This window comes from Dasypus novemcinctus, chromosome 7 (assembly GCF_030445035.2).
Source record: "Dasypus novemcinctus isolate mDasNov1 chromosome 7, mDasNov1.1.hap2, whole genome shotgun sequence".
In the NCBI taxonomy this organism is placed as follows: domain Eukaryota; kingdom Metazoa; phylum Chordata; class Mammalia; order Cingulata; family Dasypodidae; genus Dasypus; species Dasypus novemcinctus.
The window spans coordinates 31289117-31315483 of record NC_080679.1 but is presented as its reverse complement, the minus strand read 5'-3'; the positions used below and the strand labels follow the sequence as shown (position 1 = coordinate 31315483).

Genomic DNA, 26367 nt, shown 5'->3' with positions numbered 1-26367 from the left:
GTCCCAGGAATGTGACTCTATTTGGGAATTGAATCTTTGAAGATGTTATCAGTTAAGATGAGGCCAACAGGATTAGGGTGGACTCTGAGCCAACAGACTGGTGTCTTTACAAAAAGGAAAGACCTGGACACAGGCAGAGAAAAGACGGCCACGTGATAAGGGCAGAGATTGAGTTAAGTCACAAGTCAAAGAATGCTATGGATTTCTGGCAAGCCACTGCCAGAACCCTACAGACTTCAGAGGAAGCATGGCCCTATTGACACCTTGATTTTGAACTTCTGGAATCCAAAACTGTAAGACAATAAATTTCTGTTGTTTAAAGCCACCCAGTTTGTGGGACTTTGTTACAACAGTACTAAGAAACTAAGACATGCAGATTTTGAAATTCTGACAATAACAAGGAAGAGTCGGTGCATTTTAGGAAAGGGAGGCAAAGGAAAAAGAGAGATGGAAAAAGGTTAAAAAGTAGTATGTCTGAATTTTCTATTCCTCAAAGGAAGAAAAATGGAATAATGATGGTAAGTTAAGGATTTGGAGACCAAAGAATCAATTTCCCTTTCCCCACTGAGTAGGTTTGACAGGGTGAAAATAAAGCGTCGTCAACATGGGAGACCAATTATGTGCTGAAGAAATCTAATCTCGTGTAAAGGGAATACGCAATGACATAAATCAGAAAATGATGACTCCACTCTAACACTTACAATTACAGGTAAGGAACTGTGCAAGGGGAGTTTATATACAGTGAAGGAGTTTTACAAGACAACAGAAAGAACAGATTCACTGCAGAGAAATGGAAACAAAAGAGTAGTATTGAATTTAAGAGGTGGGAAGTAGCAGCTGGGGACATTTTATCTCTTAAATAGCTAGTATGAATAACAGGAATTAGGGGAAGAAGTTGGTTCAGAGGCCTCTAAAGAACATCAAAGACATTTCCAGGTGAGGACGTCCAGAGAGACAAGCCTAACCACACACATTGGCACACCAGGACCAGTTTCAATACCTAGAATAGAATGTCTTGTGAGCATTAACTACCCACTCCCACCTCTGCAATTGATCTGGGTTCTAGTTTTGGAACTCTTACATTTAGAGCTTACTTGTGGGCATTAGGAGGAGAGATCTTTGATAAGGAGTCAAAACAACTCTATCTCTAGGAACAGATTTTGCTCTCTGAAATTGTCCATAAAATACTAAAAGATCTTGAAGTGTCTCCTGAAGTCACCAAGATAAGTATGACTTGTGCATTTATTTCCTGTTTTTCAAAAGCCACATCAAAGCCTGCCTCTTCCAAGAAGGTTTTGGTATGGGAGAGAAGGTGTGTACGAATGCATGGAGTGGACTGGAGTACAAATGATTGGTTGACCACTGGCCACAGGTATTCTTCTAGACACTCTCACAGTATAACAGCCACATATTTTTGTAGAATTAAACCAGTCCAGCTCCTCTAAGATTGATCTCTTATTAGCTGATGCCAATTTCCTTACAGCAGAGACTGGTTCACAGATGGATCATGCAAATCAAGGCCTAAGCCATTTTACTACATGAAATTTCTCTTGTTCAGAGAAATTAGCTGAAGCTCAGCACAGGACTTAAATGGTCCAGTTAGAAAGAAGTCCAGGACTTTATTTGATTCAGGGGTAAAAAATTTAATTAACCAGTTATTCTCACTTTCTCATTTTCTCTCCCTCATCCTCTTGTGGTTATTGATAGTCATTTTGTAACCACAAGGACAGCCAGTCTTCAGATAAATTTGCCACCCTAAAAAGAAAACTGGAGAGAGAGACAAAATTACTCCTTGGTGGATACCAAGCTCTTTAAAAAGTGATCTTTTGGGGTTTGCAAGCCAATAAAATTCCCTTTATCCAATAAAATTCACTTTGTTGTCAAAGCCAGGTAAGTTTCCTGAGATACTTTTCTAATTACATTTCTATTCATCTCCTAAATATATATATTTTTACCATTTGTTTGCATCTCAACACATGCTGCCCTGTACTGAATTTATGTGCCTACATTTCTTATCTTTCCTCACAGATTTTGAGCAACCTGAGGGCAAGGACTGTAATTTACATATTTCCATGTTCTTCTACCTTCCAAAATACTACGTTCTACATAGCAGTGCTTAATAACTATTTGTAGAGTAAATAAATCAAACTTGTGAACTTGTGCTTTTGATCTCATTAGCACCATGCTAAAATTAATGAATATTAATAATAATAAAACTGCTCAAAATGAAAGAATCATTGTTTAATTTTTTGTTTGTTTGTTTGCTTGTTTCTCTTCTTGGCTATAAGAAACCCATAACAGTGATTTTTCTCTTTTGGTTTCTCTCTTATGGACCACAGAAATTCCTATGATGTTCAGGACAGTTCACCAAAAGTTCTGATTAGCAAGAAATAATCAGTTATCAGTTCTGTTGATGTAATTCTAGCCAAAAGCTGAATATCTTGATACTTTAGGTAATGTGGCCTTATCTTGAGTAAAAGGGGGATTTATATTACATTGACGATACTCAAAGGTCAAAAGAAATTTGTCTTGGTTTAATTTGTCATGACATTTACCAGATATTTGACCCTGACAGAATTATTTTATTTCTCTTGGTCCCAGTTTCTCATGTATAAAATGGGGATAATAATAGTAACAAACTTATAAAATTGTTATGAGGATTAAATCAGTTACTAAAAGCAAAGCACTTAGATGAATGTTAGATATAGTAAATATTTAAGTGCTAGCTACTTTTTTTGTTCTTATTATTTTCATCCTACATTTACCACTATTATTATTACAGGCTAAGTTGGAAAACAATTGTAGATTTTTATCCATCTTAGAATTAATTTTTCTAGTTTGAGAAGCAACAAGGCATTGTATTTACTGCTTCAGAAAAAATAATCTTTCCATGTACCTGCTGTAGATCAAATGCCTGGTCTCTTTTTCAGTCACATGCCCATGCAACAAATATGAAAATTAACAAATAAAACCTGACCTAGAAGAAAGTATTTTGGAAAAGTATTAAAAAATTATATTAATAACTGCTTCTTAAAATTAAGTACAAATAGTGATCTTAATGAATTTAATAAATGATTTTTTCATTTGAATAAAGTAGTTTTTAAAAGAATTAATTTCATTTTTTATTTTGTATTACTCTTTAATGAAGTTAATTTAAAGTAATATAATTTTTTATTGAAATTTTTATCGAGATAATTACATATTCACACAAAGTTGTAAGAAATAACAGAGATCCTTTGTACACTTTGCTCAGTTTTCCCCAATGGTAACATTTTGCAAAACTGTAGTGTATCACAAGCAGGACTTTGAGTCAATGCAACCATCTTACTTGGATTTTGATTTCTCCCCTTTTACTTTTACTTGTACTCATTTGTATGTGGTGGTGGTGGTGGTGTGGAGATGTGGGAGTGTAAATTCCTTACAGTTTTATCACCTGTGCTTGTTTGTGTATCTGCCACCGCAGTTAAGATACTAAATTGCTCCAACACCACACCTAGCTCTCTCTCATCCTCCCTGTGCTTAATGTTAAAAGTAAAAATAAGTATAAAACAAAAACAAAACAAAACAAAAAACCTTACGATTCAAGCACCCCTACCATATGTTTGTTCCACTACCAGGTTACAAAGGATTGAGTTTACTTGCAAATGGTCATACATTTAACTCAAAAACTTATGGTAGATTTCCCTGAGCAACACTGATTAACAGACATGTCTGAAAATGTATTTTTATGAATGTACATATATTACTATAATATCATTAAACCCATTTATCTCTGTTAACAAAATTGTGAATACAAGGACTCCTTTACTCCACATTGAATGGTCATTTATTGGAATTATAGGGGGTTCACTCATAATAATATCTGGTAATATTAAAATCAAAGCAGTGATTTTGCTATTTGGTTTAATCTCTGCAAGCGCTAATTTCACTTTTGGTAAACAGCATTTTATCCACACTCAGAAATATAGGGCATTAAAATCTATTTATGGAAAATAGTAAAATATAAATATGCAAATATATTTTATTTTTAAATATAAAGGACATTTTAATGTATTTTAACGTAAACTGCTAAAATAAAACATGCTAAAATAAAAATTTTATCTAGATAATAACTTCTAAAAATAAAAACTAAAGTCAGAAATACCAATTAGCCAGGAAATGCATTAATTAAGGTATGAGAAATGACAAAAAACTTTAAATTTATGGGAACAAAATGGAAACATAGTTAGAATTCAGTCGTGCTTTGCACCCTTTAAATAACTTCAGTGCAAAAAGAATATGCATTTAGAAACTACTTTGGAGAATGGTTGACCTAGCTGTGTTCCCTTCTCAGTCATCAAGTCTGTCAGCTGTGCAGATCTCAGGAGGTTTTCTCACTAGGAAATGGAAATAAGTCCATTATTTGTAAGAGATTAAATATTGATCACAATTTTATATTTATTTCATATTAAAATCTATATGTAAGTGCTTCATTATTGAGTTCAGTTTCTGCATGACTGTTGTGTTCAAAAAGCAACACAGAATTTTCTTCTGTAAACATAAAGTTAATGCTACATCATATAAAATGACAGAGATGACTCTCTGTGCTTTTGTGAGTTATAATTTGTGAGATTTAGCTATAACTGCAAAATAAATGATAATAAGTGAATGGACAGTATAATATTGGAGTTAATATAACTGAAAGAAAAATGACAAAATAATAATGAACAGTGGCATCAGACTTGCATGGGTTCCCCCATTTTGGAACTTAACAAGCAAAATGCTCAAATTCTGTGTGCCTCAGCTTCATTATTTGTAAAATGACAATAATGATAAAATCTACTTTATAGGGCTGTTGTGGGATTAAATTAGTTAATACAGTTATAGCACTTAAAAGATTCCTATACATAATACTTGCTCAATAAATGTGAGCTGTTACTAAAACCAAATTCCCAAAAGCAATTTTATCTTGAGTATTGTAATTATGTAAAATTGTAGTACAAATATTTGGCATTTACAATTGTTAAGAATAATCTGAAGGATCTTGCAATAATACTCTGAAACAATCATTAGAAAATAGCTGATTTTGCCATAGAATTACCACTTCATCCTGTTAACTAGAATTACAATGCATCCCATATCAATTTTGCTAACTAAAATTCTTTTTTACATCTGTTGATAAGGAGCAATCCCCAGAGACTTTTAAGCATAGAGGGAAGTTTAGGGAAGACTATAAGCTGTCAAACTTGGTATGATCTTCCATTTCCTTCTCTTTTATTTCCTCCATCATCATTTCTGTACTTGACATTTCCCAGCACCTCACTATCCATTATTGCTTATTTTTCATATACCATATTTAATATCAAGCATGGCAATGTATTGATCAACCCATTATGTCTTTTCAATGTGTCCATCTAATCTTTTCTGATGGTTTTACACATTAATTCTTTTGAGTGATGTTGTAATTTGATTCAGAGTCTCCTGGTGCATACTGCTTCTGAGGAATGTATTAGGCACTCCAGTGGGCTGCTTTAATTCTTTCTGGGCAAAATAAGTTTTGCTTCCATCCTCTGACTAATCCTTATTCTTCTTGGTGAGTTTTTCTTTTGCTGCTTATGTTGTTATGCTTTATGATTCTGTCCAAGGTTCTCTTCGACTCTCCATCTCCATAGTAGGCTTGGATGATCTCTACTTCAATAGCTCCAATTATCATCTAGATGCTACATAACTCCAAAATTTAAACCCCCAGGCTCGACCTCTTTCATGAGCTTCTACAAGTACATCTAAATGGCCATGGGATAATCCCACATGGATGTTCTACTGATTTCTAAATTCAGCATGTACATGGAACTACGTACCTTCCCACCCCCAAACCTGCTAGAACCTATTGCAGATAGAGGCACCCAGAAACCTGTGAATGGTCCTTTTCATGTAGCTCTTCTTACCTCCCACAGCCAAAATGTGACCAGTTTTGGTTGAATCTATCTTACAAGTAACTTTCTAATTGGTCCTTTTCTCTCCACCTTTATTGCCACAACCCTATTTAAGGCCACCACCCACTCTTAGATTATTGCAAATCTTCCTAAGGCATTTCCCTCCATCCAAAATATTCTCTAAGATGCTGTCAAAAACCATTTAAGTGTGAATTAAATCATTTTACTCTTTCATTAAAAACGCTTACATAATTTCTTTCCCTGAGAATAGAATTGAAAGTCTTTGTTGTGACTTCTAAGGCCAATCATGACCTGGAACTAGGAGCTAGCCAGTTTATTGCTGAAGTGTAAGCTTTGAGGTTTGAGGCCTGGATTTAAATACTAGCTTCTTTTCTTCCTTCCTTTCTTCCTTTCTTCCTCTCTTCCTCCTTTCCTCTCTCTCTCCCCTTCTTTATTTCTTTCCTTCTTCCATCCCTCCCTTCTTCCCTCCCTCTATCTTTCCCTTCCTTCCTCCCTTCCTCCCTCCATTTTTCCCTCCCTCCTTCCCTTCCTGCCTCCTTCCCTCCCTCCTTCCTTTCCTTCTTTTCTTTTTTCAGATTACAAGATCTGGCATAGGTCTTGACTATGTTGACAGAGCAGTGAAAAATATAGACAAAGCCTCCCCTTCTGAAATGTTCATTCTAGAGGAACTAGAGGGACAATTAACAAGAGTAAATATATAGTATGTCAGATGATGATAAAGTACACTAGAGCAGGGGTTGTAATGAGATTGATGTACATATATAGTGGCATTTTGACAGATTGAATCTAGAAGGCAAATCTCCAACATAGAGAAATATTGAATATCTTTTTTTTTTGCCCACTGGGATCATCCTGGGGCTGTTTCATATTTTTAGAAATTTATTTTATTATCTAAAAGAATTTCTATCTCTGTAGCTACTGTGTGAAAAGGGATGATAAGGAAGCAAGAGTTGAAACAAGGAGACGGGGGCTACTGCAGTCATGCTGGGCAGAGAGAAATAGGCTCATACTAGAGTTTTAGTAGTGAATGTAGAGAGCAGTGGTCTGATTCTGAACATATTTAGAAAGTAGAATCACAGAATTTGCTGATGGGTTTGATATGAGACTAGGGAAAAAACAAGAGTCAAAGATAATTAAGGAGTTTTAAGCATTTTTATTCTAGAAACATGAATACAAACTAAAATTTCCCCCTCTAACCACATTCAAGCGCTATTAATTATATTCACAGTGTTGCACAACTATCACCATCATCCATTCTCAAAATTTTCCAGTATCCCAAATAGAAACTCTTCAGAGTTTAAGAATTAACTCCCTATTACCTACCTCCACCCTATCCACTGATATCCTATATTCTAGATTCTTACTATGAGTTTGCTTATTTTAATTATTTCATATCAGTGAGTGTGATGGTTAGGTTCAAGTGTCAACTTGGCCAAATAATGGTACCCAATTGTTTGGTCAAGCAAGCAGTAGTCCAGTTGTTAATGTGAGGACATTTTATGAACTTAAATCATTAAGTTGATTGCATCTATGGCTGATTACATCTACAATCAACCGAGGGGACTGCCTTTAGCAATGAGAGATATCCCATCCAATCAGATGAAGACCTTAAAAAGAGATATGATGATTTCAGCAGTCAGAAGAGAGAATTCCTGTCTCTGCTTCAGTCAGCCAGCTTCTCCTGAGGAATTCATTGAGGACTTTCATTGGAGTTCCTGGCTTGCAGGCTGCTCAATGGAATTTGGATTTGTCCATCCCCACAGCTGTGTGAGACATATTTAAAAATCTCATATTTACAGATATCTTCTATAAGTTCTTTTTTCCATAGAGAACCCTAATACAGATTGATACTGGGAGTAGTTCTTGAAAAACAGAATCTTAAAAATGGAATTTATGAATTGTTTCTGGGGATTTTGCAATTGGCTCTCTATTCTTATTGGATTCAAAGTCACATTAATGACTATATTTTCAATACTAAAGATGCCACTGATAGTCCATGGCATGAATTGGCAATAGAGATATGCAAAATATCACCACTGGATATGACTACTTCCATCTTATAAGAGTTAAGACTCTGGGTCAGAATGTTTTGAACACTTTAACAGAGACTTGTGGAATTAAAAGGTATAATGCTGTTGCTTGGTTTTTCCTAAATCTACTTGATATAGTGATAAAAGAAAGGGATGCGCTGAAGGCTTTAAATTTGCAACTTAAGAACCACATGAAGTATGTGAAAGTTTCTATGTGTGCCCTGAAAGAAAATCTTATTTTGTGTAGCCACAGACTTGAGATCTCTGAAAACCAGAAACAGAATCTCATTGTGTAGTTTCAACAGAGACTAAATTCTCAACCTTGCAGGGTATCTGCTGTTGAAGTGAGGACATTGATTGAAAAGGAATAGGATCCTGAAAATTGGAGTGGGGACATATGGGTTGATGGCATATGTCAGTGGGGACATTGGCGACATTGAAACCCTAAGTTCTGCTGAGTCTTTGCCAGATAAACCTGTAATGGTCTTCCCTGAGGAAAGAACCACCTGACCTCCAGTCTGCCCTGAGGAAACAGGTTCCTGACAGCCAGTCTGCACTGAGGAGTCTGCCATCCAACCTCCAACTAAAGAGAGTAATCCTATTTCACTAGATGAAACTGAAATGGAATGCCCTGAGGATTTAACTGACTTACAAGAAACTTCTAATCCTTATTACCCACCCTCACTTCCCCTCTCTTCTTCCAGATGTATAACTAGACTGAAATCCCAACATGCCCCAAAAGATGAAGTATAAAGTGTGACCCATGAGGAAGCACACTATACTCCAAAAGAACTATATGAGTTTTCCAACTTATATAGACAGAAATCAGGAGAATATGTGTGGGAATGGGTATTAAGTGTGTGGGATAAGAGTGGAAGGAATATAAAGTTGAATCAGGCTGAATTCATTGATATGGGCTCACTAAGCAGAGATTCTGGATTCAGTGTTATAGTTCAAGGGGTTAGAGAGGGCTCTAACAGTTTATTCGGGTGGCTGGCTGAAACATGGATTAAAAGATAGCCCATATTACCTGAGGTTGAAATGCCAGAATTGCTCTGGTATGAAATAGATGAGGGGATCCAAAGGCTTTGAGAAATTGGAATGCTAGAGCGGATCTACCATTTGAGACTTGCCCAGTTACCCCAGGAATGTCCAGAGAACATACATACCTTTTACCAGCACTGTGAGGAATAAATTTGTAAGACTAACTCCATCTTCACTGAAGAGCCCTATTGGTTACTGTCTCTGTATTCACATATTACCATGGGAACTGCTGTCATGGAACTAGAATCCTTAAACACTATGAGGATGAGTGGATTCTAGGCTGTCAGAAGCCAAGTGGCAGCAATTAATTGCTAAAGACAAGGTAGGCCTATCTACCACAATGAAGAGCAGACTCAAAGCAGCAATCAAAATAGTCTTGATTTGCACAGATCTATGACATTGGCTAATTGATCATGGGGTATCTAGCAGTAAAGTAGATAGACAGTCTACTAAATTCCTACATAATCTGTATATGCAGATGAATTCTAGAACTAGAGAGCAAAAGTCTAACTTGAATTACAGAAACAGAAAATCATGATCCCTTAATCAATGCCCAGTCTTGAGACAGTTTACAGATCCAGAGCCCACTGATTGAGGGGAAGCCTGGGTATACTTTTGGAAAGACCCTGTTACACTGCCAACAATTTATACTGTTAATCTTCCTCCCAGCTTTCCTTAAAGAGATCATGACCTTTTACCAGGGTAACTGTGCATTATGGAAAAGGGAATGATCAGACATTTTGGAAACTAATAGACACTCATTCAGAAGTGATGGTAATTCTAGGAGATTCAAAACATCACTGTGGTCCACTAGTCAAAGTAGGTGTTTATGGAGGTCAGGTAATGGGGTTTTAGCACAGGTCCATCTCACAGTGGGTCCTGTGGTTCCCTGGACCCATTCTGTGTTTTTTTCCTCAGTTCAGGAATGCATAATTGGAAGACATAGTCAGTAACTACCAGAATCCCCACAATGGTTCCCTGACTTGTGCAGTGAGGGCTAATATGATAGGAAAGGCCAAGTGGAAGCCATTAGAACTGTCCCTACCTAGCAAAAAAGTAAATCAAAAGAAATATTGGATTTTGGGAGGTATTGAAGAGATCAGTGCTACGATCGAGGACTTGAAAGATGCAGTGGTGGTGATTCCCACCAGACCTCCATTCAGCTCTCCTATTTGGCCTGTGCAGAAAACAGATGGTTCTTGGAGGATGGCAGTGGATTATCAAAAACTTAACCAGGTTGTGACTCCAATTGCAGCTGCTATTCCAGATATGGCATCTTTGCTTGCAATCAACACATCCCCTGGCACCTGGTATGCGTCTATTGCTAGGGCAAATGTTTTTTTCCTCAAATGATATTAATAAAGACCATCAGACACAGTTTGCTTCCAGCTGGCAAGGCCAACAATATCCCTTCATTGATTCTCCAGTCATATGTTACAATCTTGTCTGGAGTGAACTTCATCATCTCTCCCTCCCTCAAAACATCACACTGGTCCATTATATTGATGATATCATGTTGAATGAACCTAGGGATCAAGAAATAGCAATTAATCTAGACTTTTTGGTAAAGCATTTGTGTGTCAGAGAGAAATCCAACAAAAATACAGATGCCTTCTACCTCAGTGAAATTTGTAGGTGTCCAATGGTATGGGCATGTAGAGATAGTCTTTCTAAAGTGAAGGTTAAGCTGTTACATCTGGCTTTCCCTACTACCAAAAAAGAAGCATTACACCTAGTTGACTTCTTTGGATTTTGGAGACAACTTTGTTCATTTGGGTGTGCTACTCCAGCCCATTTACTGAGTGACAAGAAAAACTGCTAGTTTTGAATGGGACCAGAACAAGAGGAGTCTTTGCAAGAGGTCCAGGCTGCTGTACAAGCAGCTTTGCCACTTGGGCCATATGAGTCAGCAGATCTGATTGTGCTGGAAGTGTCAGTGGCAAATAGAGATGCCATCTGTAGACTTTGGCAGGCTCCCACAGGAGAATCACAATGCAGACCCTTAGGATTTTGGAGCAAAACCTTACCATCCTCAGCAGATTCCTCTGCTTCTGAGAAACACCTTTTGGCCTGCTACTGGGCCTTTGTAGAAACGAAATATTTAACCATGAGCCACCAAGTTACCATGAGACCTGAGTTGCCTATCATGAGCTGGTTGTTGTCTGACCCAAAAAACAATGAAGTTGGGCATGCACATTCACACTCCTTCATAAAATGAAAGTAATATATACAAGATAGTGTTTGAGTGGGTCCTGAAGGCACAAGTAAGTTAAATGAGGAAGTGACCCAAATGCATATGGCCAATGGCCACCACTCCTGCCACATTACCTTCTCTTCTCTAGCCCACAACCATAGCCTCTTGGGGAGTTCCTTACAATCAGTTAACTGAGGAAGAGAAAACTTTAGCTTGGTTTATAGATCATTCTGTGCAACGTGAAGTTACCACCTAAAACTGGACAGCTGACACTGCAGCCCTTTTCTGGTATGTCTCTGAAGGACGATGGTAAGGGGAAGTCCTTCTAATGGGCAGAAGTTCAAGCAGTACACCTGACTATTCATTTTGCTTGGAAAGAGAACTTGCCAGATGTGCTTTTGTATACTGATTCATGGGCTGTCACCAATAATTTGACTGGATGGTCAGGTCTTGGAAGGAACATGATTGGAAAATTGGTGACAAAGAGGTCAGGGGAAGAGGCATGTAGATAAACTTTTCTGACTGGGAAAAAAGCATGAAGGTATTTGTGTACCACATGAATGCTCACACGGGAGACTTCAGCAGATGAAAATTTTAATAAAAAAGTAGATTAGATGACCTTTTCTGTGGATAGTACTCAGCCTCTTTCCCTAGCTACTCCTGTCATTGCCCAATGGGCTCATGTACAAAGTGGCCATGGTGGTAAGATTGGAGATTATGCATGGGCTCAGCAACGTGGGCTTCCTCTTACCAAGGCCAACCTTGCTACAGTCACTGCTGAGTGCCTAATATGCCAGCAGCAGAGACCCACATTCAGGCCCTGATATGGCACCAATCTCCAAAGTGATCGGCCTGCTCCCTGGTGGCTGGTTGTTTACACTGGACAACTTTCATCATGGAAGGGGCAATGATTTGTTTTAACTGGAATACACACATATTCTGGATATGGATTTGCCTTCTCTGCATGCAATGCGTCTGCCAAAACTATCACCTATGGACTTAAAGAATGCCTTATTCACTACCATGGTATTCCACACAGCATTGCTTCTGACCAAAGAACCCACTTCACAACAAAAGATGCGCAGGAATGGGCACATGCTCATGGAATCTACTGGTCTAACCATGTCCTCCATCATCCTGAAGCAGCTGGATTGATAGAATTGTGGATGGTCTTTTGAAGCCTGATTAATGTTGCCACCTACATGTCAGTGCCTTGCAGGACTGGGGCAATGTTCTCCAGGAGGCTGTATATGCTCTACATCAGTATTCACTCTACAGTCCTGTTTTCCCTATAGCCATGATTCACAGCTCCAGGAATCAAAGGGTGGAGATAGGCACAACACCACTCACTAATACCCCTAGTGATTCACTCGAAAAATTTTGCTTCCCATCCCTGCAACATTAAACTCTGCTGGTCTACAGGTCTTAGTTCCAAAAGGAGGGCATTTCCACTGGGAGACACAACAATGGTTCCATTGAACTGGAAGTTAAGACTGCCACCTAGCCACTTTGGGTTTCTTATGCATCTGGATCAAGAGCCAAAGAAAGGAATTACTGTACTGGCTGGGTTTATTTAGCCTGACTATCAAGGGGAAATAGGACTGCAATTACACAATAGAGGTAAAGAAGAATTTGCCTGGAATATAGGAGATCCCTTAGGGCACCTGTTAGTACTACCATGCCCTATGGTTAAAGTCAATGGAAAACTGCAACAACCCAATCCCAGCAGGACCACCAATGACCCAGGAACTTCAGGAATGAAAGTTTGAGTCATCCTACCAGACAAAAAAAACCACAGCCAGCTGAGGTGCTTGCTGAGGGTAAAGAGAACATGGACTTGGTAGTAGAAGAAGGTAATGATAAATATGAACTATGACCACATGACCAGTTACAAAATTGAGGACTGTAATGTTTATGAATAGTTCTTCCTTGTTTTATTATGAGTATGTTTGTATATATACATAAAGAAAATATCTTTGTCATCTTTCCTATTTTATCCCCTTATAATATGACATAAGTTATTAGTTTCATGTTGTAACATTTAAGTTATAGGATATCAAGTTTAAGAGTGAACATTACCCAAGGACTTGAACCCTATTCTGGAGAGATTTAGTGCATTTCCTGTTGTATGCAGGGCAGTTGAGTATTGTTTAGGTGAAAAATATGTTTTTTATTGTTTTTATTTAGAGATTAAGTGTGGTTTAAGATGATATGTGTGCCTGCCAAGTTGACAAGGGATGGACTGTAATGGTTAGGCTCATATGTTAACTTGGCCAGGTAATGGTGCCTTGTTGCTTGGTGAAGCAAGCATTGGTCTCATTGTTACTGTGAGGACATTATGTGAACTTAAATCATTAGTAATTTAATTGCTATGTATGGCTGATTACATCCACGATCAATTGTGGAGGCTGAATTCAACAATGAGAGACATCTCATCCAATCAGTTGAAGGCCTGAAAAGGAGATAAGATGATTTCAGCAATCAGAAGAGAGAATTTCCATCTCTACTTCCCTCAGCCAGCGTCTCCTGAGGAATTCATTGGCAATCTTCATTGGAATTCCAGGCTCACAGGCTGTCCTATGAAATTTGGATTTTCCCATCCCCACCGTTGTGTGAGACAATTTTATAAAATCTCATATTCACCAGTATCTCCTATTGGTTCTGTTTCCATAGAGAACCCTGAATAATACAGCTAGATGATTCAATATTTGTCCTTTTATGTCTGACTGATTTCACTCAATGTGATGTCTTCAAGATTCATCCATGTTGCCACATGAATCAGAACTTTATTCCATTTTGTGTATATACCACATTTTATTTATCCATTCATTTGTTGATGGGTACTTGGGTTGCTTCCATCTTTTGGCAATTGTAATTAATGCTGCTATGAACACCAGTGTCCAAATATCTGAGCCCCTGCTTTAAATTCGTTTAGGTATATACCTAGAAGGAGGATTGCTGAGTCATTTGGTAATGTTATAGTTACTTTCTGAGGAACTACCAAACTGGCTTCCCAGTGTGTTACTGCCTCCCTCCACCCCTTCTCCCAGCCGTTGTTATCTTCCCCCTCCAGCCGTTGCGGTCCTTCCCGCCAGTCCCACCCACATTGCTAGCATATAATCTGCCTCCTTCCTTAGACACTGCTTACCTCATAGCCCTCCGCCCATTCCACCTATCCTCTACCACCCTGTAGCTAGCCCACCCTAGCTCCAACCCCTCCCTCCACCCAACCCTATATAACCAAGTGTACTTCCGCAATAAAGCAGACCTGTTCCTGCGCTCAGGCGGTCTCCGTGGTTCCTTTTTAACCGCGTGTCCCTCAAGCCTGGAAGAACTGGTGCTCCTTTCAGGAGTACCTCCCGCCGGTGGTTAGGCAGGAGCGAGCCCCCCCTGACTCTTGGGCATAAGCGAGGCCGAGCCCTCGCTCCAGACAACATTACAACACCAGTGGCTGCACTATTGTACATTGCCACTAGAAATGAATGAGTATTCCTATTTCTCCACATCCTCTCCAAACACTTACGATTTTCAAAAATTTACAGCAGCCATTGTAAAGGGTTTGGAAGGTATCTCATTGTGGTTTGGATTTGCATTTTCCTGATGGCTAATGATGCTGAGCATCTTACATGCTTTCTGGCCATTTGTGTATCTTCTTTGGAAAGATGTCTATTCAAGTCTTTGGCCCATTTTAAAATTGGGTTATCTTTTTTTTGTTGAGTTAAAGATTACTTTGTATATTCTGGATATTAAACCCTTGTCAGGCATGTGGTTTCTAAATATTTTCTCTCATTGCATGCATTGTCATTTTAGTTGCATGATAAAATTCTTTGTTGCACTAAAGTTTGAAATTTTGATGAGGTTCCATCTATCTTTATTTTTTTCTTTTATTGTTTGAGATTTGGGCATGAAGTCTAAAAACCATTGTCTAATGAAAGGCCCTGAAGATGTTTCCCTATGTTTTTTTTTCTAGGAGTTTGATATTTCTAGTTCTTATATTTATTCTTTTGATCCATCTTAAGTTGATGTTTATATTTGGTGTGAGGTAGGTGTCCGCCTTCATTCTGTTGCAAATGGAGATCCAGTTTTACCAACACTATTTACTGAATAGATTATTCTTTCCCTTTTGAGTGGTCTTTGCTCCCTTGTAAAAAATCAGTTGACCATAGTTGTGAGTTTATTTCTGAGATCTCAGTTCTATTCCATTTGTCTATATGTCTGTCTTTGTGCCAGTACCATGGTGCTTTGATTACTGTCAATTTGTAATTTAATTGGAAAGTGTCAGTCCCCCAACTTCATTTCTTCAAGATAGCATTGACTATTTGGGGCCCCTTACCTTCCATATAAATTTGATGATTGGCTATTCCATTTCTGTAAAGAAGACTCTCAAAATTTCAATTAGGATTGTGATAGACTCTATAAATTGCTTTAGTAGAAGAGACATCTTAATAATATTTAATCTTCTAATCCATGAACACGAAATATCCTTCCATTTATTTGGGTCTTTGATTTTTTTAATGCTTTTAAAAAATTTTCCTGTTTTCTGGGTACAAGTCCTGTGCATCCCTGGTTAGATTTTATTCTTAATTATTTGATTGTTTTAAGTGCTATTATAAATAGAATTATTTTCTTGGTTTCTTCTTCTGATTATTCATTGTTAATGTATAGAAACAGTACTGATTTTGGGATGTTGAGCTTGTACACCAATATTTTGCTGAATTCATTCATTAGCTCTAGGAGCTTTGTGAATTTTTTGTAGGACCATGTCAACTGCAAATAGGGAAAGCTTTACTTCTTCCTTTCCAATTTGGAAACCTTTTATTTCTTTTTCATGCCCAATTACTATGGCAAGAACTTGTACAGTGTTGAATAAGAGCAGTGATAATGGGAGTCCTTGTTTCTTCATGATCTTAACTGTGGGAATTTCACATACACCCTTTATTTTGTTGAGAATGCTTCCTTTTATTCCTTATTTTCCAAGTGTTTTTATCCATATGGGGTGCTGGACTTTGTGAAAAGCCTTTTCTGCATTAATTGAAATGATCTTGAGAGATTTTTCCCTTCATTTTGTTAATGTGGTTATTAATTGATTTTCTTATGTCAAACCACCCTTGCATACCTGGGCAAAATCCCACTTGATCATGGTGTATACATTTTTTAACACAAAGGTGGTTCAGTTTCCTTGTATTTTATTGAGGATTTTTGCATCTATGTTAATAAGATATATAGGTTTTTAATTTTCTATTCTTGTGGTATCTTTATCTGGCTTTGTTATAGGGTGGTGTTACCCTCAAAGAATGAATAAGCAGTGGTCCTTTCTCTTCAATTTTTTGGAAAAGAGCTTGAGCAACAATGGTATTAATTATTCTTGGAATGATTGGTAAAAGTCCCTTGTGAAGCCATCTTATTCTTGGCTATTCTTTTCTCTTATTTTCCTTTTTTTAAAGATTTATTATTTATTTTTTTAAATAAATTTTTTTAAAGATTTATTTATTTATTTCTCTCTCCTCCCTTCATTGTCTGCTCCCTGTGTTCATTCACTGTGTATTTTTCTGTGTCTGCTTGTATTCTTATTAGGCAGCACCAGGAACTGATCCTGGGACCTTCCAAAGTAGGAGAGAGGTGATCATTCTCTTGCACTACCTCAGCTTCTTGGTTTTGCTAAGTCTGTTATTGTCTCTCCTCTGTGTTTCTTTTTGTTGAGTCACCTTGCTGCATCAGCTCTCACACTCCTGTGTGTGGGCCAGTTTGCTGTGCAGGCCAGCTTGCCTTCACCAGGAGGCCCTGGGTATCAAACCTTGGACCTCCTATATAGTAGACAGGAGCCCAATTGCTTGAGTCATCCACTTCCCTTATTTTCCTTTTTTATTAGAGAAGTTTTATTAGAGAAATCATGCATAAAATACAGGGTTCCCATATACTATCCTATTATTACACCTCTGGACTTTTTATTGTTATTATATTTTTTATTTATTTTTAAAAGATACTTAGATTACATAAAATGTAACATAAAAAAATAATGGATTCCCATATGGCCCATTCCCCATACCTCCCACTTTTCCTGACATTAACAACTTCTTTCATTAGTGTGGTACATTCATTACAAATGGTGAATGCATTTTGGAGCATTGCTACTAAGCATGAATTATAGTTTACATTGTAGTTTACACTCTCTCCCACTCCATTCTGTAGGTTATGGTGGGATATATAATGGCCTATATCTGTCATTGCAATGTCGTTCAGACAATTCCGAGTCCTGAAAAATGCCCCCATATTATGCCTCTTTTTCCCTCTCCCTGACTTCAGCACCTCCAGTGGCCACTGTCTCCACATCAATGATATAATTTCTTCCATTGCTAGAGTCACAATATAGTAGAATACCAGTAAGTTCATTCTAGTTCATATTTTATTCCTCAGTCCTGAGGATTCTGGGATGGTGATGTCCACTCTACCTGTAATTGAGATGGGGCTTTGATCTCACATGCCTGGTCAATGGGATTCTCTTGCTTGCAGTTGTAGACTCTCTTGGTTCCTTGGTGTGGTGGTTGTCCATCTTCACCTCCTTGTTAGTTTTCCTGGGTGCCTCTGGGCTTTTTTTTGTTGGGAGGTTTTTTATTACATATTCAATCTCTTTCCTAGTTATTGGTTTATTGAAATCTCTATTTCTTCTTGAGTTAGCATAGGTAGTTTGTATATTTCTAGCTATTTGTCCATTTCACTTGGGTTATTTAATTTGTTGGCATACAGTTGTTCATAGTATCCTCTTTTAGTTCTTTTTATTTCAATGGGGTCATTAGCATTGGTCCCCCTCTTTATTTATTTCTAATTTTAATAATTTGTGTCCTCTCTCTCTTTTCCATTAGTCCACCTAAAGATTTGTCAATTTCATTGATCTTTACAGAGAATCAACTTTTGGTTTTGTCCATCCTCTGTATTGTTTTTCAAATTATCTATTTCATTTATCTCCATTCTAATCTTTGTTAATTCCTTTCTTCTGCTTATTTTGGTTTTAGCTTGCTCTCTTTTTTTTCTAGTTCCTGCCGTTTTAATGCTAGGCTTCTGATTAAAAATCTTTCTTCTTCTTTAATGTAAGCCCCTAGAACTCACGTTAGGTTGTAATTTCCCTTGTGATTTCCCTTTCACCCATTGGTTGTTTAAGAGTACATTGTTTAATTTCCATATATTCATGAATTTTCCATTTTTCAATGTGTTTTTAATTTCTAGCTCTGTTCCAATATGGCTGAATTGATTGAGGCTTGTTTTGTGACCTACAATATGAAGTGTTTTGGAGAATGATTCATGTGCACTCAAAAAGAATGTGTATCTATTTTTGTTGGGTTCAAGTGTTCTACAGATGTATGTTGGGTCTAATTGGTTTAAAGAATCATTAAGTCTTGTATTTCCTTATTGATTTTCTGTCTAAATGTTCTATCCAATCTTGAAAGTGGCATTAAAGTCTCCTACTATTAATGTAGAACTGTCTATTTGTCCCTTCAAATCTTTCAGTACAATACAATTCATATATTTTAGGGCTCTGCTATTAATTATATATATATTCATAATTGTTACAACTTATTGATGAATTGACATCTTTATCAGTATATAGTGACTACCTTTATCCATCATAACAGTTTTTCATTTAAAGCCTATTTTATCTGGTACTAATATTTCTACACCAAATCTCTTTTGGTTATTTCTTGCATGGTATATTTTTTCCATCCTTTCACTTTCAACTTACTTATAGCTTTGAATTTAAGATAAGTCTCTTGTAAACAGCACAGAGTTGGGTAATACTTTTTTTAAAATCCATTTTGCCTATCTCTGCCTTTTGACTGGAGATTTTAGTCCATTTACATTTAAAGTCAGTACTGATAATACAGGACTTTCTTCTGCCATTTTTCCATTTAGTCTTTGTAATTAGTATTCTTTTTTTGGTCCCTCAATTCTTCTGTTAATGCCAATTTTCATGTGAGTTTTTGCCTTTTTGTATTATACCATATGAGTCCCTTCTCATATCTATCTTGATATATTTTTTCATATATTTCCCTTGTGGTTACAATGGATTAAAGTTTAACATCTTCAATACATAACAATCAAATTTTATTTGATACCAACTTGATTTCAATAGCATGTGCATACATCATTCCTATACTTTTCTGTTCCTCCACTCTTTTTTGTACTTCTTACCAATTATATCTTTGTATACTGTCTGTCTAAAACCATAGATTTATCATGACTTTTTATGCATTTGCATTTTAGCACCTGTAGGAAGTAAGAAGTGGAGTTACAAACCAGAAAATGCAATACAATAGTATTGATATTTCTTTTTACACAAGTAGTTATCTTTATGAGATGTCTTATTTCTTTATGCCACTTTGAAACACTGTCTACTATCTTTTCCTGTCAGTCTGAAGAACTCCTTTTAACATTGGCAGGTCTAGTGGTGGTGAACTACCTCAGCTTTAGTTTATCTCTTAATCTTGCCCTCATTTTTGAAAAAAAGTCTTGCTGGATAAAAAAAATATCTTGGTTGCCAATTGTTTTTTTCAGCACTTTCATTTCAATCATCTGCCTTTTTGCCTTTTTCCTTTATGGTTTCTGGTGATAAATTGGCACTTTATTGTTATTGGGACTCCCTTGTACATAAGATGTTGCTTTTCTCTTGCAGCTTTCAGAACACTCTCCTTTTCCTTTACATTTAACAGTTTGATCAGTATGTAACAGGTTCATATTTCTTCAACTTTATCCTGTTTGTTGTTCTCTAGGCTTCTCGGATATGCATATACACATTCATCATTATTTCTTTGAATATTGCTTCTTTCCCTTTCTCTCTTTCTTCTCATTGTTTTTGGAACTCCCATAATGTATATGTTGTTATGCTTGATGGTGTCCCACAGGTCTCCTTGGCTGTTTTCACTTTTTATAATTCTTTTTTCTTTCTGCTCCTCCTCTGACTCATTTGAATTGTCTTGTCTTCAAGTTCACTGCTTAATTCTTCTGCCTGCTCCTATCTGCTGTTGAAGTCCTCCTGGAAATTTATCATTTTAGTTATCATAGTCTTCAACTTCACTAGTTCTGTTTGTTTCCTTTTTAATATTTCTATCTCTTTATTGAAATTCTCATATTGTTCACTCCTCATTTTTCTGATATTCTTTAATTCTTTCTCTGTATTTTACTTCATCTCCTTGAATACATTGAAGTTTTTTTTTTAAGTCTTTGTCCAGTATATCCAAAGTATGGGGCTCTTCATTGATGTTTTCTGGATGATTTTCATCCTTTTCCTTTGGATGGGCCATCATTACTTGTTTCTTTTTTTGTCTTGTAATCTTTTGTTGCATACTATATACATTTTAATATTTTAAAATGTTAACTCCAGGATTTATTCCCTGAGTTGTCGTTCTTGAGTTTGTGTCTAGCTAGTGATATGACAGAGGTTTTCTTAAGGTCAGGCACTAACAAAACAAAACAAAACAAAACAAAACAAAACAAAACAAAAAATATCTTTAACAGCCTAATTTAAGCCTAAATTGGATTTTCATTGACTGTTGCTTTCCTTTAGAGTTTACCCTCCTATAAGAATGCCAGCCAAGGTGAATGCAAAGTGCAGGGTCTTTCCTCTTTTCTGGTCCTGTGTTTTGTCCTGGGATTGTACCTGATCATAGCCTTTTACAGGAGCTGAATACACACTGTACTCAGAAAGCAGATCTTCTCCCTGTCCTGGATATTTCACTGCAGGACATAAAGCAGTCAGCATTTGTCCCAGGCCATCTGTCTCAATTGTGTCTTACACTACTTTCATCCTCTCAAGCTGCTTTTGACTGGAGACAATTCTAGGAGGAAAGGCACACCAGAGAGGAGTTTCCCAAATCAGTCTTTTCCAGCCAGAGCAAGGTTAGTGACCTGCAAAGGGAACTCAAGTAGGCCCCATACTGCCCTGGGGAAGAGATGAGGGAGATAAGTAAGAGCACCAGTAGCTCCTTCCTTGGTTCCCCAGTGCCGCACTTTCTTAAGTTAGTTCCTGCCCAGCAAATGTGGCCCTTCAACTGTCCACCTCAGCTCTAAGGAAGTATACCATCTTTAAGTCTTCTCTGTCACCTTTCTCCACCACAGGTTTGAACAATGGCTACCCTCCGGGTGAGGGCGCCATGATCTGAGCAACTAATCAAAAGCAGTGATCACCTCCCACCCCCTCTCCCATCTTGGGTAAGTAGATTTTTATGTCCTTCTCTGGCAATAGCATGCTACACCATTGGCCAGACCCCACTGCTGCCTGTCATAAGAGTGGGACCTGAGCAATGACAACCATCATGCGGAGAGAGCAATTTACTTGTATTTACCATAATTTACCAGCCTTTTTCTCCCACTCTGCTGTTGAATGCTGTACAATGTTCTACCAGACTCTGGAGCTTCAAAATAGTCAATTAAAACACTTCCTGCCTGTTTAATAGTAGTTCTTGTGGAGGAACTGATTCCTGCAGCTTCCTATTCTGCCACTTTCCCACAATTCCATGTAACTTCAAGATTTTGATCTGATTAACAGCATAATTGGCAGAGCCAGTCATTGAGACAGGGAAGAATAAAGGGAAAGAATAAAAAAATCTGTTATGTTTGAGATATCTAGGAATCTGAATAGGATGGTATGGAGTTCAGCTGAGTAGTGTGGACTGGGATATAATATTGGGTGTTATTTGCAAATGATGACGTTAAAGCCATGGGACTGAAGATTTTTGTGAATGAATATACATCAGGAGTGTTCTAGTAAATATTTAATGATCAGCTCTCCATGAAAAAAATGCATATATGTATGCATGTATGTGTGTATGTGTATATACATATCAGTAGATTTGTCTACCTCTTTGGACAAACTTGCGCTCGCTAGTTTGCCACAGCCCCCATTACTTACTCAGCTATGCATATGAACTTCATGAGCCTGATTCACTTGTCTTTATTACCTGCCTGGCTCTGTTGACATCAGAGATTATGAACCAGTAGTAGTCCTTCTTCTGGGTCTTTTCTACTTTTATTTATTCACTCCTTGTTATATTACATGCCATTTGTCTCAAATGTCACAACCTGATGAGAATCATGTGTCATTAGTCCCAGCTTCCTTATTCCAAGTTAGCATCTGTTGTGGCAGCTAAAGGACAAGCTAGAAATATTTTGCTTTTAAATATGTTTCTCAATGCAGGTAAAGATTATTCTTCTTCAGTTTGAAATTCTTTAGTTTCTTCTGTTTAACTATAAAGATGGCATATTACATGTGTGTCTGCTGGGGTGTGGGTTGCTCAATAGTTGGGTTTCAAGGAAAATTACCAGATTGCCTATAGTAATATACATATGGTGGTTATCCTCTCGGAAAGGGCATTGTTGGTATATAAGGACTATCAATATATTAGCTTCGGTCAGTCCCTAAAGTTGAAATATTGAAAGAGATTTTAAAAATCTTTTTCAAAATATGGTAAGAAGACTCATTCTACCTTAATTTTTAAATAAAACAATAATTTCAGATATGATGAAAAGATATACCAAAAATAGCCACAAAAATTTTTTTTATAGAAATGATTCAGTGTAGAAAAAAATTATACACTGAATAGCCATGAATCAAGTTTGTCAGTAGGTAAATGTAAGGATTACAGGGTTACAACTGGATACTGAACACTGTCTGAATTAATTGCCTTCTTACTGGGGGCATAAGGTTAGCTTTCAACCACATGCCATAATTTTATAATTGGTATATTCTACTGTGGAAGATTTATGAAGTATAACTAAAAAGCAATGAAAAATATTTTACATTAAAAGTAGAACCATTACATTATATCCAAGTAGCAGTCATAATTTTGCCTCCTTTTTAATTTCCATTCCTCTCTCTTTATTTTCTTTCCCTGCTCTCCCTCCCTTTTCTTTCATAGGTGTCATGTCTTGTGATATTTTTCTTTTTTTCCTGTAGAGCATATATAAAATTTCCTGTATGGCACTCCATCTCCAAGACCTAAGATGTTCCTTGAGATATATGGTACTATTTCAAGGTAAGTTATAACATAAAACTGCCTTAGTAACCTCATTTGTGAAAATGATACCAAATTCCCAGATATGTGGTAAGAAGTTGCTGGTAAAGATGAAATCCTAATGTTTTTTTATAATTGATGTTTTCAAAACCAGAAATAATTCTGACCATGTTGCGTCTCTCTTATAGAACCTTGGTGGTGAGAAAAGATTTTTATTATTTTATGAGGTTTAGCAAAATCATATTTAGACTTTTTTTTACTGCCATATTTCCATAGCAGAAAGATCTGAGTTTTTCTTATACTAGTTTGTGAAACATTAATTAAATATATGTGTATGTGTGTGTCTTTCTCTTTTTAATAATAGAACTCCAGGTGTGTATTTGTGTGGCAGATGATTCTACCTGGAATATGAGCAGATTTCATCAAGTACTTTATGATACCTTTAAAAAAGGATATCATTGCACCATTCTCTCTGCTTACCTTATTTGATAAAAAGTAAGATTCAATGTTGTATCTCCCATTTAAGTTTAAAATTATTTGTCCTACTTTGGCATAACTTTTGAGATTATACTTTCTGCAATGTTTATTGGACTACACATTAATTATAAACTGCTTGATCTTAATCAATTTCACTTTCTATCTATTAGTCCAAATTTATACTTAGTGTTTAAATAACTTAAGGAACATGATCTGACTCATGCAAGACTTCCATTGACTTTTATTGGAGTCAGTGAAATTTTGTCAGACATCCAGAATCTAATTCATTGCTACATCCCAGAATACAAACTACAAACGAGAAACTGGCAAACTGTGTGCCATATTGCTGGGTAATGTTCTTTTAATGTTTTTCCTGGTCTCAATGGGATATTTTTATAAATATGTAACATTTATAATGACATTTAGATTCCTGGTAGATAGGTATTAATTTATAATATACATACTTAATGATTTTATTGTATAAAATATTAACATTTCCATTTATTTTTATAATTATTGTTATTTTTCTTTAAAGTCACTCTTTAGGACTCTCATTAAATGAAGTCTGTGTACAGAAACAATAAATTCTTGCCAGTTGTTCATTTCTTTAATATTTAGGCATAGTTTTTATGGTGCTTTATTATATAGCTGAAAATTTTTCCTCATGTTTTTGGAAATGAATTAAAGATGAACTAAAATAGGATGAATCAGAAGGAAGTTAATTCCAGAATGATGGCAGCAGAATGGCATATATTTTATCCCCAACCAGAAAAAGTACCTGTTTGATCAAAGAAAAGCAACAATGGGGGTGAGGTGGAGTGGGATGGGGGTGGGAAGTAATGCTAATTGGGAGTGATACCAAACACAGACCACAGATTTCAAAGAATTTTTTTCAAATTACAGTAGAGGTTAGAAGCAAATAAAAGGAAGATGCCTTTTCTTTAGAGAGTAGCACAGTGCTGTAGGAAGTAGAGGAAATTCTGGCAAACTGCTAACATCGGAGGAACAAAGGTTGGAGTTGAAGGCAGGCTCTGACAAATGATAGGGCTTTGAGCCTCTTTCCCACCATAGTTCAACAACATTCCGAGGCTGGGCTGGCATCCCTGGAATGTAAAGTGAGCACCCAGCCCTCCTCACTTAATTTCTCTGATCTGGCTCTTTGATAGTTGTTCATAAGAAGGGATAAAGAAGAGAACTCCCTTAATATAATAGAAGGAAGTCTGAAGTGGAGAGCAAGAAAAATTAGGGAGAAGAGAGAAGATGGAGAAGAAAATATTGAGCCCACAGCAAAAAATTTAAAATAGAGGAAACAGCATAAAACACGGAAAACAAACAAAGATGACCGAAAAAGGCTTGTGTTCTGCAGTCAGCGCAGGTTCACCAATTACTAGCTGTGAGGTACTGAGCAAGTTTCTTAGCCTGTTTGTGCCTAAGTTTCATCTATAAAATGGGAATAATAAACAACCTACATTGTAGAGTTTTGGTGAGTATTAAATGATAATATGCCATTTTTATAAGAGGGGATTATGCCAGCACCTAGCATATATTAAGTGTTCAATAAATGCTAATTGCTTTTATTAAATTAAATAAATTAAATTTAAATTGTTAAATAGTCACCAATATTAAATCTAAAGGTAAATGGGGGTAAACAACCTATTTATTTTTTTAAATGAACTCTCAAAAACAGTCTATATGGTGTGTAAATGAAAGACAACGGAAACAAAGTGACTTAAAATTTTAAAAGTAAAAACACGGTTGACTAGAAACGCTCGTGGCTTTTGCCCAGCCACATTTACCCCTTGCAACGTTAATCCCAATCAGGGGATAAGGCCGTATTTCCTAGCCCCTGACTCTGACCTGCCCCTGGCTACAGCTAACCAGCGATGAACACCTGACCAAGGACAATCACTCCGTGGTCTGGTCAATGGCTTCTGTTAATTTAGTTAAAAAAGGGTTTTGGAAAGGATTAGTTTCATTTTTTTTAGAAAGCTACAGTTGGGGAACTAAGTAAAGGAGCTGAATGAAAGGATGCCGGAATGAATTGGTAACTTTTTGTAGCCTTAAAGCACAGCCTTTATAAAAGGGACACAGGAACTAAGCATCTCCTGGATTGCCAGGTGGGAAACAAGTAAGGAAATGCATCCCTGTACATCCCTGTTTCAGGAAGCGCTTTCTGCCTCTGGTTTCTGCTCTGATACCACAGCAGCAGGGTGTTCTAAGCCATTTTGATAAGGTTAAGGCTGGGACCCTGACAGGCAGTGAGTTTATCCTGTCGGAGAGCAGAACTGGGGATTCCTGAGACCCTGGCCTCCCCGAGGCTCTTTCCGGTGGAAGCCCCCTCCCGCGGTGATGAGACTCCCCTTTATAAATGCATCCTGTGACCAAGGGTCGGAATGTATAATAGCATGGGCTTTTGGAAGTAAGCAAAGGCAGATTAGGGAAGAAAGGCCCTTTGCTGCTGGTTCTAACCGATGTTTCCTTTCAGGGACCTGAGGTTTAAGCCTTTATTTCTGGAAGAATGGGGAGGGGAGGAGCTAGTGCCATTTGTTGCTAGGCGACCTAAGCTTTACAGGCCGCTTTCTCAGGTCACGTTTGCAGCTGTTGAAAAGCAGTGACAAGGTGGATGTAGCGATGTACAGAGAAGATTCTCATTCCAGGACCTGGTTCTGTATTTTAAACGAAGCTGT

General features: G+C 37.1%; 1 long non-coding RNA gene across 1 annotated transcript; it reads right to left on the bottom strand.

Moving 5' to 3' along the window:
• Window positions 1–1604: 1604 nt before the first annotated feature.
• LOC131279140 (uncharacterized) lies at window positions 1605–9203 on the bottom strand. Its single transcript, XR_009186480.1, has 4 exons — window positions 9133–9203; window positions 4313–4376; window positions 2897–2977; window positions 1605–1767 (listed from the first exon to the last, which is right to left on the bottom strand). It is a non-coding gene; the product is annotated as an uncharacterized lncRNA (long non-coding RNA).
• Window positions 9204–26367: the final 17164 nt, after the last annotated feature.